We start from the raw sequence: 18,304 nt of genomic DNA on the forward strand, positions 1-18,304 counted from the left end.
GATGTTGGGGAAGTCCAGGACAAGGGTCCTGGACTTAAGGATAAGGGGGAAATCCTTTAAAACCGAGATGAGAAGAACTTTTTTCACACAGGGAGTGGTGAATCTCTGGAACTCTCTGCCACAGAGGGTAGTCGAGGCCAGTTCATTGGCTATATTTAAGAGTGAGTTAGATGTGGCCCTTGTGGCTAAGGGGATCAGAGGGTATGGAGAGAAGGCAGGTACGGGATACTGAGTTGGATGATCAGCCATGATCATATTGAATGGCGGTGCAGGCTCGAAGGGCCGAATGACCTACTCCTGCACCTAATTTCTATGTTTCTATGTTTCTAATTTGCGCTGGGCTTCACTCTGACAATTGATGAGGCTCGGGACAGAAAGGTAAGTGTGGGAATGGGAGGGGGAGTTAAAGTGTTTAGCAACCGGGAGATCAGGTAGGTTTAGGAGAATGGAGCGGAAGTGTTCAGCGAAACGATCGGCGAGCCTGCGCTTGGTCTCAGTTGGACAAACTTGGATTGTTTTCTCTGGAGCGTTGAAGGGTAAACCTGATAGAAGCGTCGACAATTATGAGAGGTATAGCTAAGGACATTCAGAATCTTTTCTCAGGGGTATTGATAGGGGGGAAGGGGGACAGGAAGATGAGATAGTGTGAGGAATAGACGTGCACCTGGGTTGGGGCACAGAGAAGAGAAAGGGGGAGAAAAAAGGGGGCATGTTACTGAATTTGATTTCAATGGTCATACCGTTGGCTTGTGAGCTGCTCAAGCGGAATATCACTTTAATTCTGCTACCTTTGAGGTAATGAGGAGATCCTAATGTAATTATCAGAAATGAAACCTGGTGTGTGAGTGAAGAGTGTGATTGAAGGAGGTGACCTCAGGTGCTACAGTCAAACATGTGTGTGGCCAAAATATTGTGGAAAAGTGGAACGGTGATAAACAACACAGTGCAAGTTCCAAGCATGGACACAAGGCAAATCAGTCTCTCATCAGTGGTCAGGGTGGACTCTGTGGGCCGAATGGCCTGTTTCCATGTTGTAACTCTAAACAAAACTAAACGTATGAAACATAGCGATCGGTCACTACATCCTGCAACTGTATTGCACATGATAGATACAAAAAGCTGGAGTAACTCAGTGGGACAGGCAGCATCTCTAGAGAGAAGGAATGGCTGACGTTTTGGGTTGAGACCCTTCTTCAGACCCAAAACGTCACCCATTCCTTCCTGAGTTATTCCAGCTTTTTGTGTCTATTTTAGGTTTAAACCAGTTTTTCTATGCACCGTATTGTGGTGGTGACCAATTTACTTAAAAATGTAACTGGAGGTTCAGAGAGAGGAAAACAGCAGCTATATTTTACAATATAATACAGTATATTATTATTATACTATATATGTTAGTTATGGAACTTTTTCCTTTATTTCTTTTCCCCTGTTATGCTTTGGCTATATTTAAGAGGGAGTTAGATGTGGCCCTTGTGGCCAAAGGGATCAGGGGGTATGGAGAGAAGGCAGGTACAGGATACTGAGTTGGATGATCAGCCATGATCATATTGAATGGCGGTGCAGGCTCGAAGGGCCGAATGGCCTACTCCTGCACCTATTTTCTATGTTTCTATGTCTTTGCGAACTATGGAACTGGTTTTAATGGAGGGGGAGTGTTTGCATAAGTTACCTAAAATTAGAGAATTCAGTGCTGGTACCGCAGGGGTGTAAGCTGCCCAAGTGTAATATGAGATGCTGATCCTCCATTTTGTGTGTGGCCTCACTCTGACAATCGAGGAGGCCCAGGACAGAAAGGTTAGCCCTGACTCTTACACAGAGCCTTGCAATTGCCCATCGAATACACCATTTATGGGCATAACGTCTGAGACTTCTTCAAGAAGAAATTGCTTTTGATTAAACAAACCATGTTGAGTGAGTCATTTAGCTCCGACTTCAAACGCTGTCGTTAATTGCGCACTTAATTGACGATCCCACAACAGATGTTGCACTAACAAATCTATATTATCCAGTTCCTCCCCTCTCTTTCAACTTTCCTTTGCAATCAAAAAGGGAGTGTTCCTGGGTACAGAACACTTTGGAAGATCATGGCTAAAGCACCACATCTCAGTTATTCGCTACCTCTGAGTTGTACTTTACAAACTGTCCATTCTGCATGTCCCAGCTCCTTGAAAAAACGATCTACTCGAGCAACTCCACTGTCCCATTCACGGTGGTGCAGCGGTAGAGTTGCTGCCTTACAACGCCAGAGACCTGGGTTCGATCCTAACTACGGGTGCTGTGGGGTCGAAGGGCCTGTTTCCGCATATCTCTAAACTAAACTCAACTAAACTCAATATCCATTTAAGAAATTATGATTGAATTTTCTTCAAGCTATTTCCAGATTAAACCATTACTTTAAATCCACATCCTCTGCCATTCAACCCCTCTGCTTGTGGATACCGTTTCCCCCTATATTTGCTATTAAACTGCGCAATGTTTTAAAAACTGACATTATATCATTCCATAGCATTATGCTAACGGATATAATCCTAGTTTCTCTGGGCTTTCCACCTGGGAAGAACCCTTGCGTGATTGCAGCAAATTATTGGAGGCACAAGAAACTGCAGGTACTGCTTTACAAAAAAAGACACAAAGTGCTGGAGTAACTCAGCGGCAACTCGAGAACATGGATAGGTGACATTTTGGGTTGGGAACCTTCTTCAGAACTCTTGCGAAACTTCACCCCTCATTGTTCTCCAGTGATGCTGTCAGACCCACTGAGTTCCTCCAGCACTTTGTGCCTTTTTTTGCAGCAAGTTACTGCTGAACATGTGTAAAACTGTGCTTCATTCCGTGTGCTTCTACTTTTGTCCCTGAACCCTTGAGCTGAGTGTGGGTGGGAGTGTCTCTGATTCTCTCTGCTCTCCCGTCAATCCCACCCCGTATTCTGCCGAGACTGTTTAGTATAGTTTAGAGAAATAGCGCAGAAACAGGCCCTTCGGCCCACTGAGTCTGCACCGACCAGCGATCCCCGCACATTAACACTATCCTACACACACTAGGGACAATTTACATTTATACCAAGCCAATTAGCCGACAAACCTGTACGTCTTTGGAGTGTGGGAAGAAACCGATGATCTTGGAGAAAACACGCGTGGTCACCAGGAGAATGTAAAACTCCGTACAGACAGCAGCGGTAGTCGGGATTGAACATGGGTCTCGGGTGCTGTAAGCGCTGTATGGCAGCGACTCTACCGCTGTGCCACCGTGCCACCAGCATTGCTCCTGTGCTCACTGCTGCTTGTGGAAGGAAGTACCTGGGCCAACTTCAGCCCCAGTGATCCATCCTCCTGAGGGGACGTGGTTCCATGCGTGAAACAAGGTCTGCCCTGTGCTTGGAAAAAACTGGCTCCTCTCAGATACAGGACTACACACTGTAACGCCATTGCAGGCCGATTCCCCCATCAGCCGCCCGTCATGACCGGGATTGATTTCAATGACTGAGTCAGTGGAATGTAACTATTCCCCATTTACTGCATTTTGCTGACAAAGTCGTTATGTTTTTATCACGACCTTTGCTATTGACCTGGTTGCTGTAGTTTGTGGAGACAGCATCGATGAGCTCTATTCTTTATTTGCCTCAAGTCTTGCCAGAAGTCCCATCTCCAATGCATTCACAGAGCTATAGAGACATACCAGCATGGAAACAGGCCCTTCTGCCCAACTCATCCATGATGCCACATTTAAGGTCACATTTGTGTAGGAAGGAACTGGATTGGCTGGCTTAAGTCTGAAGAAGGATCTCGACCCGAAAAGTAACCTATCCCTTTTCTCCAGAGAGGCTGTCTGAACCGCTGAGTTACTCCAGCATTTTGTGTCTATCTAAGGTCCCATTTGCCCGCGTTTGGCCCATAGCCCTGTAAACCTCTCCTACCACAGTGGTGCTGACTATTCCCTTTTTTGAGATGAGAAGAAAAACTCTGCTCATTTCTTCCAACATATATATTGACTTAATATGTACACACAAACCAACCAAGGACACTTCTAAATATATCCCACTGTTAATATCTCCATATAAACAGTGGAGAATGTCTCAACGACAAAGGAGTGAAAGAAGACTCTTTGGGGACATTAAAATAAAAACAGAAAATATTAGAAATATTCAGCAGGTCGGGTACTGTTTGTGGGAAGAGAAAGATTTAAATTTTTAGGTTGACAAAACACACACCTCCAGATTCAGGGACAGTTCCTTCCCAGTGGTTATCAGGCATCTGAATCATCCTATCACAACCAGAGAGTAGTCCTGAACTACTATCTACCTCATTGGTGACCCTCGGACTATCCTTGATCGGACTTTGCTGGCTTTACCTTGCACTAAACGTTATGTATCTATACACTGTAAATGGCTCAATTGTAATCATGTATTGCTTTCCGCTGGCTGGTTAGCGCATAACAAAAGCTTTTCACTGTACCTCGGTACATGTGACAATAAACTAAACTGAACTGGGTCTTTGACAACTCTGTTTCTCTTCCTTATAGATGCAACCTGACTTGTTGAATGTTTCCCTCAGTTTCTGTATTTATTTTAGATATCTAGCATTATTTTTTGATGTTCACTTTGGGGACATCCCCTACACTGGCCCATGTTGAGGTAGGAAGTAGGTTTCAGCAACCCTGACAGGATACTCTGCCAATCATTGCTCCTAGTCCTTTGGCAAGCACATTGTTAATGTGGATGATTTGCTGAGTATTTCTGCAGTTTCTATTTTATTCCATTACCCACCATCTGTTGTATTTTGGTTTTGAACTTCAACGCGATTTCCGTGAACTCTTCCAGAAGAAAAAACTTTTAAATTGATTAGTCAGGTAGAAGATACACAAATGTGCACCACTCAGGAACAACTTCTTCCCCTCTGTTATCAGGCTTCTGAACGGTCCTTCCATCAGCTAGGATACTGTCCGATTCACCTCTACCCCATTGTGGACATTGGACTTTGTCTCTGGACTGATGCGCTACAATGCTGAGAACTATATCTACACTCTGCATCTTCCCCTTCACTCTATCCATTGATCTTGAGTTTGACGATTGTATTTATGTATAATATTATCTGATTTGATAGCAAGCAAAACCAAGCGTTCCATTGTACCTCAGTGCAATAATAAACCTAAACCTCATCTTTAGGCCTGTTTCCTCACTGTATCTCAAAAGTCTAAAGTAAAGACTAAAGTTTAGTAAGGGATAAAATGACTGATATTTTGAAATACTGTACAATGCAATAGTAAAAGTGAGTCTGTACACAATGCCCACCTGTTATAGGGAATTAGAATTCATACTCACTGTTCATAACTGGAATCCAATGTGTAATTCAGTCGATAGTAGATCCTGATTTGGATGGGTTGATGCAATGATCTTAGTTCTATACCAATCAGGATTGATGCCCTTTTCTCAAGTAGCCTACAGTCTCAGCTGGGGACAGGAAACTGGGTGCACACCAGGAAGTTTAGAGATACAGGGTGAAAACAGGCCCCTCAGCCCATCAAGTCCGCGCCGACCAGCGATCCCGTATACTAGCACTGTTCTGCACACTAAGTACAATTTACAATTTTACCAAAGCCAATTAACGTAAAAACCTGTTCGTCTTTGGAGTGAGGGTGGAAACCGGAGCACCCGGAGAAAACCCACGTGGTCATGGGGAGAACGTACAAACTCCGTACAGACAGCACCCGTAGTCAGGATCGAACCCGGGTCTCTGGCGCTGTAAGGCAGTAAAGGGCCTGTCCCACTGTACGAGGTAATTCGAGAGTTCTCCCGAGTTTCCCCTGATTCGAACTTGGAGAATTACGGTAATAGCCGCTCGTAGGTACTCGGGGCTCTCATCGACATTTTTCAACATGTTGAAAAAACTTCATGAACTTACCGCATTTCCGAGTACCTGCCGTTAGCATTACGAGCCGCTAAGAGACGTCCCGAGCTCCGACGTACCCGCTACGTACATTCTACGTACTTACCACGAGTTTGATTTTTTTTTTTAACTCGGGAGAGCTCTTGGGTAAACTTGTACAGTGGGACAGGCCCTTTACTCTGGCGCTGTAAGGCAATAACTCTACTGCTGCACCACCATGCCGCAGTCTTGAGCACATTTCTCTTACGACTCCCCTGAGATCTAAAATAGAATGGAGCTGATCTCCACAACACCCTGGCACCTCTCCTCCAGATAGACACAAAACATGATCAAACAACTACAAGATGATTTGCAATTAGGTCACGTGGTTGTGATCTCAGAAACGGTTGATGTTTGCTGTGGTGTCCGTGACGAATGGAGGACTTTGCGATAGATTTCCGCTTTACAATTTACTGACAGCCACTTATGCTGGTTGTCAGCTGGGGCCAAGGTCTGCCTGCTAGCTCGGTAATTGTGTGAGCGGTATGATTTTGGTAATGAGGTCACCTCACGGCTACACCAAGTCCCAATACAGAGACGCCACTCACATCTGTTATATAGGACTTGAATTCTGCACAATTAGTTCAGGGAAGGAAGGTTTGTGAGATCGAGCCGTCAAATTGAATTCTACAATTGACACATCAGTCATCTTCCGATTGCCAGCTAACACCTTGGGAATATGCAATGGTATTTGTGTTCCAGAATTTAGTATTTATTATTTAGTTTAGTTTAGAGATATAGCACGGAAACAGGATTTTCGTCCCACCAAGTCCGCACCGACCAGCGATCCCCATACACTAGTGGCATGGTGGTGCAACGGTAGAATTGCTGCCTTACAACGCCAGAGATCCGGATTCGATCCTGACTACGGGTGCTGTTTTACAGAGTATGTACGTTCTCCCCGTGACCTGCGTGGGCTTTCTCCGGGATCTTCGGTTTCCTCCCACACTCCAAAGACGTACAGGTTTGTAGGTTAATTGGTATAAATATAAATTGGCCTAGTGTGTGTAGGATAGTGTGAATGTGTGGTGCGGACTCGGTGGGCCGAAGGGCCTGTTTCCGCACAGTATCTCTAAACTAAACTAAACGAGCACTATCTTACACACGAGCGACAATTTGACAATTTTATCGAAGACAATTAACAATGGAATGTAACTGTCGGAGGTGTGTAAAGAATATTGTTTTAGTCTCCTTTGTTCCATTTACATAGTATTTTGTAAGAGACAGCATGCTCCAGTACAATGGAACCTCAGCTAATTCACCCCCCGCTTGCTCCTCTTCACTGGTCCATACAGATGTTGCTGATAGATCCCAGTCTTGTCGGTAGAGAACATAAACGTCCTCATCTGTTGTGTCAGGAAGATTTGAGGAATGAAGGAATTGAAGCCTAACTTCCTGCTACACCACGTCAACAAGTAAATGCTTAAATCTAAATAATATTGCATGCACTTGTTTAGTTTAGCTTGGAGATACAGCGTGGAAACAGGCCCTTCAGCCCACCGAGTCCACTCCGACCAGCGATCCCCGTAGACTAGCACTATCCCACACACTAGGGACAATTTACATAGTGGAAAGGAACTGCAGATGCTGGTTTACACTGAAGATAGAGACAAAATGCTGGAGTAACTCAGCGGGACAGGGAGCATCTCTGGAGGAAAGGAATATGTGACGTTTCCCATTCCTTCTTTCCAGAGATGCTGCCTGTCCCGCTGAGTTACTCCAGTATTTTGTGTCTATCGTCTGGAAAATGTACAATTATACCAAGCCAATTAACCTATAAACCTGTACATTTTTGGAGTGTGGGAGGAAACCGGAGCAACCTGGAGAAAGCCCATGCGGTCACAAAGAGAATGTACAAACTCCACACAGGCAGCACCCATAGTCAGTATCGAACCCTGGTCTCTGGTGCAGTAAGGCAGCAACTCTACCGGGATACTGAGTTGGATGATCAGCCATGATCATATTGAATGACGGTGCAGGCTCGAAGGGCCGAATGGCCTACTCCTGCACCTAATTTCTATGTTTCTATGTTCAATGTCATTGGAAGGTCCCTAATGTAAAGCTGTCTGGGTAAAGGGTAAAGGGACGTGAGTTTCAGATCCTGCTCGGGTACGCGGTCCACATCCCTCTATTAAATGCACAAACGCAGGTCTTTTCCATTTGTCCCTTTGATTTGTCCCTTTGACAAATAAAGATACACAAAGGGCCTGCAAGAATCCAGTCAATCTGTCCACTGGTGAATCAGCTGGGGTGGGCATATGGTCTTTTAGAGAAAGCTTTGAGCTGAGCTACCTCAGGGGCACAATATCCAGACACGTCCCGAGGGGAAAGCACACAGACCATCAGCTGATGAGATCCGAACGCACAAACGAGGCAGCAACACGATTTACTGTGCATTGTAACGCGGCGAGGTTATCAGGAGGACGAGCCCTCAGCGGCAAGCTGTGTATACAGCCGAGGTCAACTTGTCAATGGATAAAAGAAGATCCTGATTCATCTGTATTGTTTCAATATTTGTTAAATCATTTTTTCATTTGTGAGATTTTATTGTCGAATGTTTTCAAATGTGTTTACCCGAGGATATACGAATGGCTTAAATACACAACTGTAAATGATGGTTGGAGTTGAGGAATTTAATGAAAAGGTGAAAAGAAAGATTTGTATTTATGTGGGGTCTACAACAATCTCAGGCATTCACTGCCTTGCAGCCATTGAAGTGAGGTCAGGATTATAACAGTAGAAACGGCAGACAGTTTATGCCGTCTGCAATTCTCCCCGACCATTAGAATTTCTTTAATGTCAGCTAAAATGGGCGGCACAGTGGCACAGCGGTATAGTTGCTGCCTCACAGCACATGCAGTGCCGGAGACCCGGGTTCGATCCCGACTACGGATGCTTGTCTGTACAGAGTTTGTACGTTCTCCCAGTGACCTGCATGGTAAATGTAAAAATTGTCCCTGGTGTGTGTAGGATAGTGTTCATTAATATGCGGGTGATCGCTGGTCAGCACGAACCCAGTGGTCCAAAGGGCCTGTTTCCACGCTGTATCTCTAAACTAAACTAAATTAAACTAAAGGATAAATATTTGCCAGAACATTGCGGAGAACTTGTTTAATTTATTTTTATTTTTATCTACTATTATTAAATTTTACATTTTAATAATACTATTTTAATAATTTACTATTATCCTGTGTACTGGGGTACAGTGAAAAAATGTTGTGTGCTATCCAGTCACAGAAAATACTAGTCACGATTACAATCATGCCGTCCACAGTGGAAAGATGAAGGATAAAGGGTATGTCATTCAGTGCAACATAAAGACAGATTACAGATAGTTCAGCGGTCCCCAATGAAGTAGGTGAGAGGTCAGGACAGCAATATAGCTGGTGAGAGGATGGTTGAATTGCCAGATAATAGCTGGGAAGAAATCTGGATCTGAAATCTGGTCCCTGAATCTGGAATGGGATCTTCTACAGATAGACGCAAAATGCTGGAGTAACTCAGCGGGACAAGCAGCACCTCTGGAGAGACGGAATGGTTATGTTTTGGGTCGAGACCCTTCTTGAGACTTCAGCATTTTGTGTCTATCTTCGGTGTAAACCAGCATGTGCAGTTGCTTCCTACACATGGGATCTTCTCTGTTCATCTGCGAGCATGGCCTTAGTGTAATGTATTATCCAAACAACAGTGTCATAACTTCACATCACTCTGTCAGTCTTACATTGGAGTAGACACCAACATTTTATTTTCCTTCCCACTGCTCCATGAACTGGGAAGGCAGTGAACATTGAGCTATGTTGTTGGGCTGAAGTTACACTGGAGGCCAGAGCAGGTAAAGTGGCAGAAAGGTTTTATGTCCAGGTTTTTCTCATTACCATTTAGGGCGGCACGGTGGCGCAGTGGTAGAGCTGCTGCCTTACAGCACCACAGACCCGTGTTCGATCCTGACTATGGGTGCTGTCTGTGTGGAGTTTGTACGTTCTCCCTGTGACTGCGTGGGTTTTCTCCGGGTGCCCTGGTTTCCTCCCACAATCCAAAGATGTGCAGGTTTGTAGGTTAATTGACAATGGTAAAATTGTAAATTGTCCCTAGTGCTAGTGTACGGGATCACAGGTCAGCGCGGACTCGGTGGGCCGACGAACCTGTTTCCGCACTGTATCTCTAAAGTCTAAAGTCATTATTGCGATTGGCTTTGTAAAATTTCTACAAGTCCTCCAACTATCCTCCAAGGGTGTTGGATAGAAATAGTGTAAGGGTGATCGCTGGTTGGCAACGACTCGGTGGACCGAAGCGCCTGTTTCCACACTGTATCTCTAAACTAAACTAATATTCTGCCCAGTTGGGATATACATGTATGAGACCATGATTGCCAGCCATATTGCGGGCATGGTAGCATCTTAGTGGAATGTGAACAATGTCAATTAAGATAGACACAAAAAGATGGAGTAACTCAGTGAGTCAGACAGCGTCTCGTGAAAGAGAGAAGGAATAGGTGACATTTCTAGTCAAGACCCACACACAGGCACAGTCATACCCTTATGAGAAGGGTCTCAATGGTCACCTATTTCTTTTCTATAGAGATGCTGTCTGACCCGCAGAATTACTCCAGCAGTTTGTATCTATCTTGGGTTTAAACGAGCATCTGCAGTTCCTTCCATAACAATGTCACTATTTTTTTTTTTTTTTTTTTTTTAAATTATTTTTATTAGAAGTACGGTAAATTACAATAATACACAACACATATATCTTAATACATTTTTTGTACCGCTTCATTTTTTTGAGCTTTAAGAAAAAGATAGAAGTAAGGAAAGTAAAGAAAGTGCGCAAGAGTCGTGAAGTGCAAGAGAGTGTTGGGAAAAGAAAGCCGCTTAGAAAAGAAGTTAGAGAAGGAAGTAAAGTAAGAAAGTAGACCCTAGAAAAGAAAGAAAAAGAAAGTAGGAACAATCGCTCTATTATAACATTAAACTCTGCAGAAAGGGGACTACCAACCAAGTCTGTTTTTGTTGTTTTACCTCCCATTGCCAGGTCCTGATACCATTTATTTATTTATTTATTTATTTGAATTACTATTGCACCTCATGCTTGTAATAGGTCCATAAACGTAGACCACGTCTTTTGGAATTGGTCTGCTTTACCTGCTAAGAGGAATCTCATCTCTTCCAGATGTAATGTTTCAAACATATTTGATGTCCACATTTTTATTGTTGGTGTGGGCGCATTTTTCCAGAATTTAAGTATGAGCTTTTTTCCCATTATTAGCCCGTAATTGAATAAATTCTTCTGATACACGTTTAATTCAGGGATACCTTCCGATATTCCAAAAATGATCCATTCTGGTTTTGGTACCAGTTTTATTTTAATTAATTTTGAAAAAATATCAAATATTCCATACCAGAATTTTTGGATTTTTGTACAAAAAACAAAAGAATGCGCTATGGTAGCTTCTTGACACAGACATTTATCACAGATTGGTGAAACATTAGGAAAGATTTTATTTAATTTAGTTTTTGAATAATATAGTCTATGTAATGTTTTGAATTGGATAAGCGTATGTCGTACGTTGATCGAACATTTATGCACCTGTATTAATGATTATCCCAGCTCTCTTGAAAATTTTAAAGCTAATTCTTGTTCCCAGTCTCTTCTAATTCCATCTGTTGTGGGTATTTCTATGTTTAAAATGATATTATATAAGTACGATATTAGATTAGCTGATTCCGCCTTTGTCTTCATTGCTTCATCCAGTAAGTCGGAAGGCATATTATGATAGTCTTTTGTGTATTTTTTCAGATAATCACGAATTTGAAGATATTTAAAATATTGGTTATTTTTCAAATTATATTTCAGTTGTAGTTGTTTAAATGATAGTAATTTTCCCAATTCATACAGATCTTCGAGCGTTTTGATTCCCATTCTTTCCCATTGGGAAACAATGTCACTATTAAGATTTCATTTAAACATCAGTGGCAGCAGCCGTGGTTAGCTTTCCCCTCTTGCCTCTCCTCAACCTTACCTCAGGGACGCTCGGTTCTGTTGGAGCAAACCCAGCTACTGCACTGTATGTTGAGCCGCCCATTGGATTTAGCCATTGTCCTTCAATATGTATTAGAAAATCAAATGGTTACTGTGTCTGTGTTAAACCTGACACCGGGCTGTCTGAACACAGCTGGCTTGCTTTCCAGTCTTGCCAAATCTTTGATTAATATGTTCACATGCTGTGGTGTTCAGTGTTTCTTGTCATCTCTGGCTACTCCCACTGAATCCAACAACTTGCAGTGTCATAGAGTGGAAACAGGCCCTCCGGCCCAACTTGCCCACACCGACCAACATGTCCCAGTTAAGGGGCTGTCCCGCTGCGGCGACCTAATCCGCGAGTTCTGGCAGGTTTTCCCTCGACTCCTACTCGCAGCATGGTCGACATGAGGTCCAAGGAGGTCTTTGTAACTCTCCTTCATGCTCGAGAGTAGTCCCCGCGTACTCGAGGCCTCAGCTAGGTCACGGCGTATTTTTCAACATGTTGAAAAATGGCCGTGAGTAAAAAACGGTCGCCATGAAAAAATCGATACTTTTTTACTCGTAGGTTTAGTCGAGGTAGGTCGGCATGTTATTATAGGTAATCGAGGGTAGTCGAAGGTAGTCGAAGGTAGTCATAGATAGTCTTCATCATAGTCGAAGGGAGGTCGAAGGAGATCGAGAGAGGTCGTCTTCACTCTCCATTATTCGGTGTCCAATTTTCCCGAAGCTAGTCGAAGCTAGTCTTCAACATAGTCGAAGGAGGACGAAGGAGGTCTTCAACATGACATTTTTTCAAACTCTCCTAAACTCTTCTAAACTCGCCAATTAGGTCGCCGCAGTGGGACAGCCCCTTTACACTAGTCCCACCTGCCTGCGTTTGTCCCACATCCCTGTAAACCTGTCCTATACATGTACCTGTCTAACTGTTTCTTAAATGTTGGGATAGTCCCAGCCTCAACTGCCTCCTCTGGCTGCTTGTTCCATACACCCACCACCCTTTGTGTGCAAAAGTTACCCTCAGATTCCTATTAAATCTTTCCTCCCTCACCTTGAACCTATGGTTCTCTAATGTCAGATGCTTGTTGATTGGTGACATTGATGGGTCTGTAGATGGATATAGGTCAGACAAGGGGCACAGAGCTCTCCTAGCCTGAAGGGGATTGTCATCCATGTGAGCTATTACACCGACCTGGTAGTTTCACAGTGTGTAGGAAGGAACTGCAGGTGCTGGTTTACACCGAAGATAGACACAAAATGCTGGAGTAATTCAGTGGGTGAGGCAGCATCTGTGCTGTTCCAGGTCGGAACCTTTCTTCAGACTCTAGACTTGCTGGACTGTCCCTGTTGCAACTGGGGGGAGGGGAGCAAGAGCAGAGCTGCATGGTACAGAGGAGACCTTTATGAGGGCCTCATCTGTGATAGTAGGGAGGGAACCCACAATCGTATTCTTCCACAGTTACCTGGGCTACTCATCTTCTCACCCTGCCTCTTGCAAATACTCAATCCCCTACTCCCAATTCCTCTGTTTCTCCTGCATTTGCACCAAAGATGAGGTGTTCCATACTAGGACACTTGAGATGTCCTCATTGTTTAGGAAACGGGGGTCCCCCCCTTTCTCACATGTGTCTCCTCTGTATCCCGTAGTTCCGCTCTAGCTCTCCCTCCCCCTGGTTGTAACAGAGACATAGTCCCCCTAGTCCAGAGTCGGAAGAAGGGTTCCGACCCATAACATTACCTATTTCTTCTCTCTAGAGATGCTGCCTGCCCTGCTGAGTTACCCCAGCATTTTATATCTATCTTTTGGTAGTTTCACGGTCACCCTTACAATTACAGATATTTTATTCTTGTTTCATTTAATTATTTGCACCTGAATTCTCAATTGAACAGTTGAGTATTTTTCATTCGTTCCATGGTCCAGGTTCTGCACTCCATTCCAGTAAGGTAATCATGTAACTATGCCAGTAAGCTGTGTGCAACAGCAGACATCCCTTTCAGCTTGGAGTTTCTGGTATTATTAAACATTTACTCAAGATACGGTCATGAATGTCAAGAAGTTTAGTCACTAGGAGAAATGATTGTAGTCCTTGTAATATTATTTATGTGTATCTCCAGAGATGCTGCCTGCCCCGCTGAGTTACTCCAGCATTTTGAGTGTGTGTGTGTATATATATATATATATATATATATATACACATAAAAAGCTGGAGTAACTCATATATATACCGCAGAAGTCGAAAATCTGAAGCAAAAACAAAAGATGCTCGAAATATAGTTGGTCATTTTCATTGTAGAGTGCGACAGAGAACAATGGGATATCATCAAGCCACGAGTGTTTGTTGAATGTACCAACAGTGGAACAATTACATTTTTAATTGCACCAGCAAAACTAGCCTGTAAACAAAATAGTCATAGATAACATAAAAATTAACAAAATTAATGAATAACTCCAGTAAAACTAGTATAAAAAGATCTAAGTCCTTGGGAAGCCAAAGACAGACCATCGTTCATAGTTTAGTGTTGTCTAGAGTTTAAGAGCCTGATGGTTGTTGAAAAGAAGCTGTTCTTGAACCTGATGGTCACGATTTTTAGACTCCTTCACGATGGCAGGATTGAAATGAGAACGGACTGGGTGGTGCGGGTCTCTGATGATGCTGGCTGCCTTTTTGAAGCAGCACCTCTTGTAGATCCCTTCTATGGTGAGGGGGTCAGTACCTGTGATGGACTGGGCAGTGTCCACCACGTTACGTAACCTCCTTCATCCATTGGCATTCGAGTTGCCAAACCAGACTGATGCAACCAATCAATATAGTCTCTACCTACACTTGTGAACGTAAACAGTGTTGGAGTATAGGAGGGAGAGAATCTGATTGAAAGGGTCCAGAATAACAACCTTAAGGGCCTGTCCCACTTACGCGATTTGTTTCGGCGACTTGCCGGCAGCCCATCATAGTCGCAGCAGGTCGCCGAAAATGTCAACATGTTGAAAATCCAGCGGCGACCAGAAAAAGGTACGACTGTTTGGGCGACTGCTCACGACCATGCAGGCGTCACTTGTCAACATGTCGCGGGGGTGTTTGTGGATCCTCAGTTTTTTGCTTCTCTATCAGCCTCTATGTTCAATGAGAGTGAAGTTGTTGTTCTGCCCCCATTCAATCACATTCTCGCCCTCATATACTCCAATTCATCACGACATGTAATTCGCCCAAGAGCGGCTTTAAAGATGGAGTTGGCACCGTGCCCGGCTACACAGTCATAGAGTGAGTAGAGCGGGAACTGAGCACAGCCTCGAGGATGTCCTTTGCTGATGGTTATCGAGGAGGAAGTGTTGGTGTCAGTTCGTACTGATTGTGGTCTGTTGATGCGGAAGTCGAGGATCCAGTTGCAGAGAGATGCCCACAGACCCAGCTCCGTGAGCTTGGTAACCAGCTTTTTCTTTAGTAAAAAATAATTATTCAATTATTAAAAATAATATTACACTACAATAAAACAAAACAGGACCCACCACCATAATACAAGACAAACAAATATACTAAATAAACCGCTATACAACTATGTTACACTCCTTGTCCAGGATGCATTCCACCCGCTGCGGTGCCCAGCGGTCCCGGAAATCCCCCAGGGTGCCCGTGGACAGCGCATAGTCCCTCTCCGAAACCACCCGGGCACAGATGTAACCACAGAAAAGCTCCAGGCAGCCGGCTCAGACAGAGCCCTCTTCCGCCTGGCGCCGTGACTCACGGATGGCCAGCTTGGCCAGGCCCAGGAGCAACCCAACCAGGACATCTTCGGCCCTACCCTCTCCCCTGCACACAGGGTGTCCAAAGTCGAGGATGGTGGGTGAGAAGTGCAGCCAGAAGGCAAGGAGCAGCCCCTTCAGATATTGGAACAGTGGCTGCAGCCTCACACACTCCAGGTACACGTGCTACACAGACTCATCCAGCCCGCAAAAGTGGCAGGCGGCTGGCAAGTCTGTGAACCGCGAGAGAAACAGGTTGCAGGGAACACCTCGGTGCAATACCCTCCACCCCAGGTCCCCAATGGTGAGGATGATGGTATTGAATGCCGAGCTGTAGGCCGTGAACCTACTGACATATGTGTTCTGCTTGTGCAAGTGGTCCAGTATAGAGTGGAGAGCCAGTGAGATCGCACCCTCCGTTGACCTGTTGAACTGTAATGGGTCGAGGTTTTTGTGGAGGCAGGAGTTGATATGCACCATAACCAACCTCTCAAAGCACTTTAACACAACGGTCAATGAGGTACGTTACTCTTCTTGAGCACTGGTATTATTGATGCCCTCGTAAAACAGGGGGGAACTTTCTGATGAAAGTTTTTGACCAGAACTGTTCACTCTATTCCTCATATAGCCTGACCCACTGGGTAAAGATGGCAGCTTTCTTTATTGACATTGAAACCATCAGGTATTAATAAATTTCCAGCACCTTTGTCTTCTCTTTTCCTGGCATTAACCTTGTTTTCAAATTTTACTGCTAAATTCAATGGTTTTGTTTAGAGATACGTCATGGAAACAGGCCCCTTGGCCTACCCTACCGATTCCATGCCAACCATCGATCACCTGTTCTCACTAGTTCTACATTATCCCACCTTCTCATCCACCCTCTGCAGACGAGAGGCCAATTAACCTAGAAACCTGCACGTCTTTGGGATATGAGAGGGAACTGGAGCACCTGGAGTAAACCCACGGGGTCACAGGAAGAGTGTGCAAACTCCACACAGGCAGCACCCGAGGTCAGGATTGAACCGCGGGTGTCTGGCGCTGCGAGACAGCAGCTCTACAAGCTGTGCCACTGTGTTGCCTTGAATTAGAGATTCTGGGCTCTGGATAATTCCTGCCCCAAGCCCTGTCTCCATAACTCTGTTAACTACCGCACCGCTGTTTACTGAAGGGAAATAATTGTTTCAGTCACTGTTTTATTAAATGTGGTTCTCATGTGGCAGCTGTTCCCTCTGCACTCTTTTATCCTTGCTCTGGGAAACATTCACACACGAGAATAACCCAACATGTTTCTCTATGACGCTGGTTTGCAGAGAAGTAATCTGCCTCCTGTTGACATAAATTCTGCCTCCATTGCACATCACATCAGTTCCATCTTGGAGAGTCAGCTGGCAAATTCACTGGCGTGTTATCCGTATTTTAATTAGATTTCTGTTATCGTCCCGTTAATGCAATTTATCATTGAGGCTGCAGGAGGGGAGCAGAGCCGTGAACTTGATGGGCTCTGAGTCTGCTCGCAATAAAGAGTCTTTTTTTTTGCTCTTCCTTAAATTTCTGACAGCTCTGATTACAGTGAGTGCTTTGAGGACAGTACACTGACCTGTATCTGACTGATGCCATACGATTTTAAATTTGGGACGGCACAGTGGTGCAGAGGTAGGGTTGCTGCCTTACAGTGCCAGAGACGAGGGTTTGATCCTGACCTATGGAAACCCAACTCATCCATGCCGACCAACATGCCCCATGGTCTCATTTCCCAGCATTTGGCCCTAACCAACGCCAGGGGTGGTGGTGGAGGGAGATACAATAGTAGCATTTAATAATAATAATAATAATAATAATATATATTTTATTGTCATTGCACATAAGCGCAACGAGATTTGGTCTGCAGCTTCCAACCGATGTCATAACATAAATAAATAGTAAAATTTGGATTTAGATATCCCGAGAACATGGATTGTAAAAAGAACAGTAAAACAGTCAAAACAGTTCAGACTAAAGTGCAGATGTGTCTGTGCGACGTGACCATCCGAGGAAGACAGTCCAAGGGGGGCACTCAGCTGGGCCGGTTCAGAGCCGCTATAGCTCTGGGAATTAAGCTGTTCCTGAGTCTGGAGGTTCAGGCGTAGAAGGCCTTGTAACGTCTGCCGGAGGGAAGTAGTTCGAACAGTCCATTACAAGGGTGTGAGGAGTCTTTATGAATGCTGACGGCCTTCCTGAGGCACCATGTGTGGTAGATGCCCTCCAAGGCTGGTAGCTGTGTCCCAATAATCCTCTGCGCTCTGTGGACGACGCGCTGAAGAGCTCTCTTCTCCGCCTTTTGCCGCTGAAGAGCTCTCCTCTCCAAGAGACTTTTGGTAAGGCACATGGATATGCAGGGAATGGAGGGACATGAATCTTCTGCAGGTAAATAAAGGTTGGTCTTAGCATCAAGTTGGGCAGTGACATTATGGGCCGAAGGGCCTGTTCCTGTGCTGTGCTTTGTTCTATACTGTCATAATACCTGCCTCAACATCCTCCTCAGATTCAGATTCAGATTCAATTTTAATTGTCATTGTCAGTGTACAGTACAGAGACAACGAAATGCATTTAGCATCTCCCTGGAAGAGCGACATAGCAAATGATTTAAATAAAT

General features: G+C 44.4%; 1 protein-coding gene across 1 annotated transcript in view; it reads left to right on the forward strand.

The window, feature by feature from the left end:
* The window catches only part of fam171a2 (family with sequence similarity 171 member A2), a 286,830-nt gene that overhangs the window by 226,121 nt on the left and 42,405 nt on the right, over positions 1-18,304 (forward strand). The gene's annotated exons all lie outside the window — the stretch shown is intronic.

Source organism: Amblyraja radiata, chromosome 16 (genome assembly GCF_010909765.2).
Source record: "Amblyraja radiata isolate CabotCenter1 chromosome 16, sAmbRad1.1.pri, whole genome shotgun sequence".
Taxonomy (NCBI): domain Eukaryota; kingdom Metazoa; phylum Chordata; class Chondrichthyes; order Rajiformes; family Rajidae; genus Amblyraja; species Amblyraja radiata.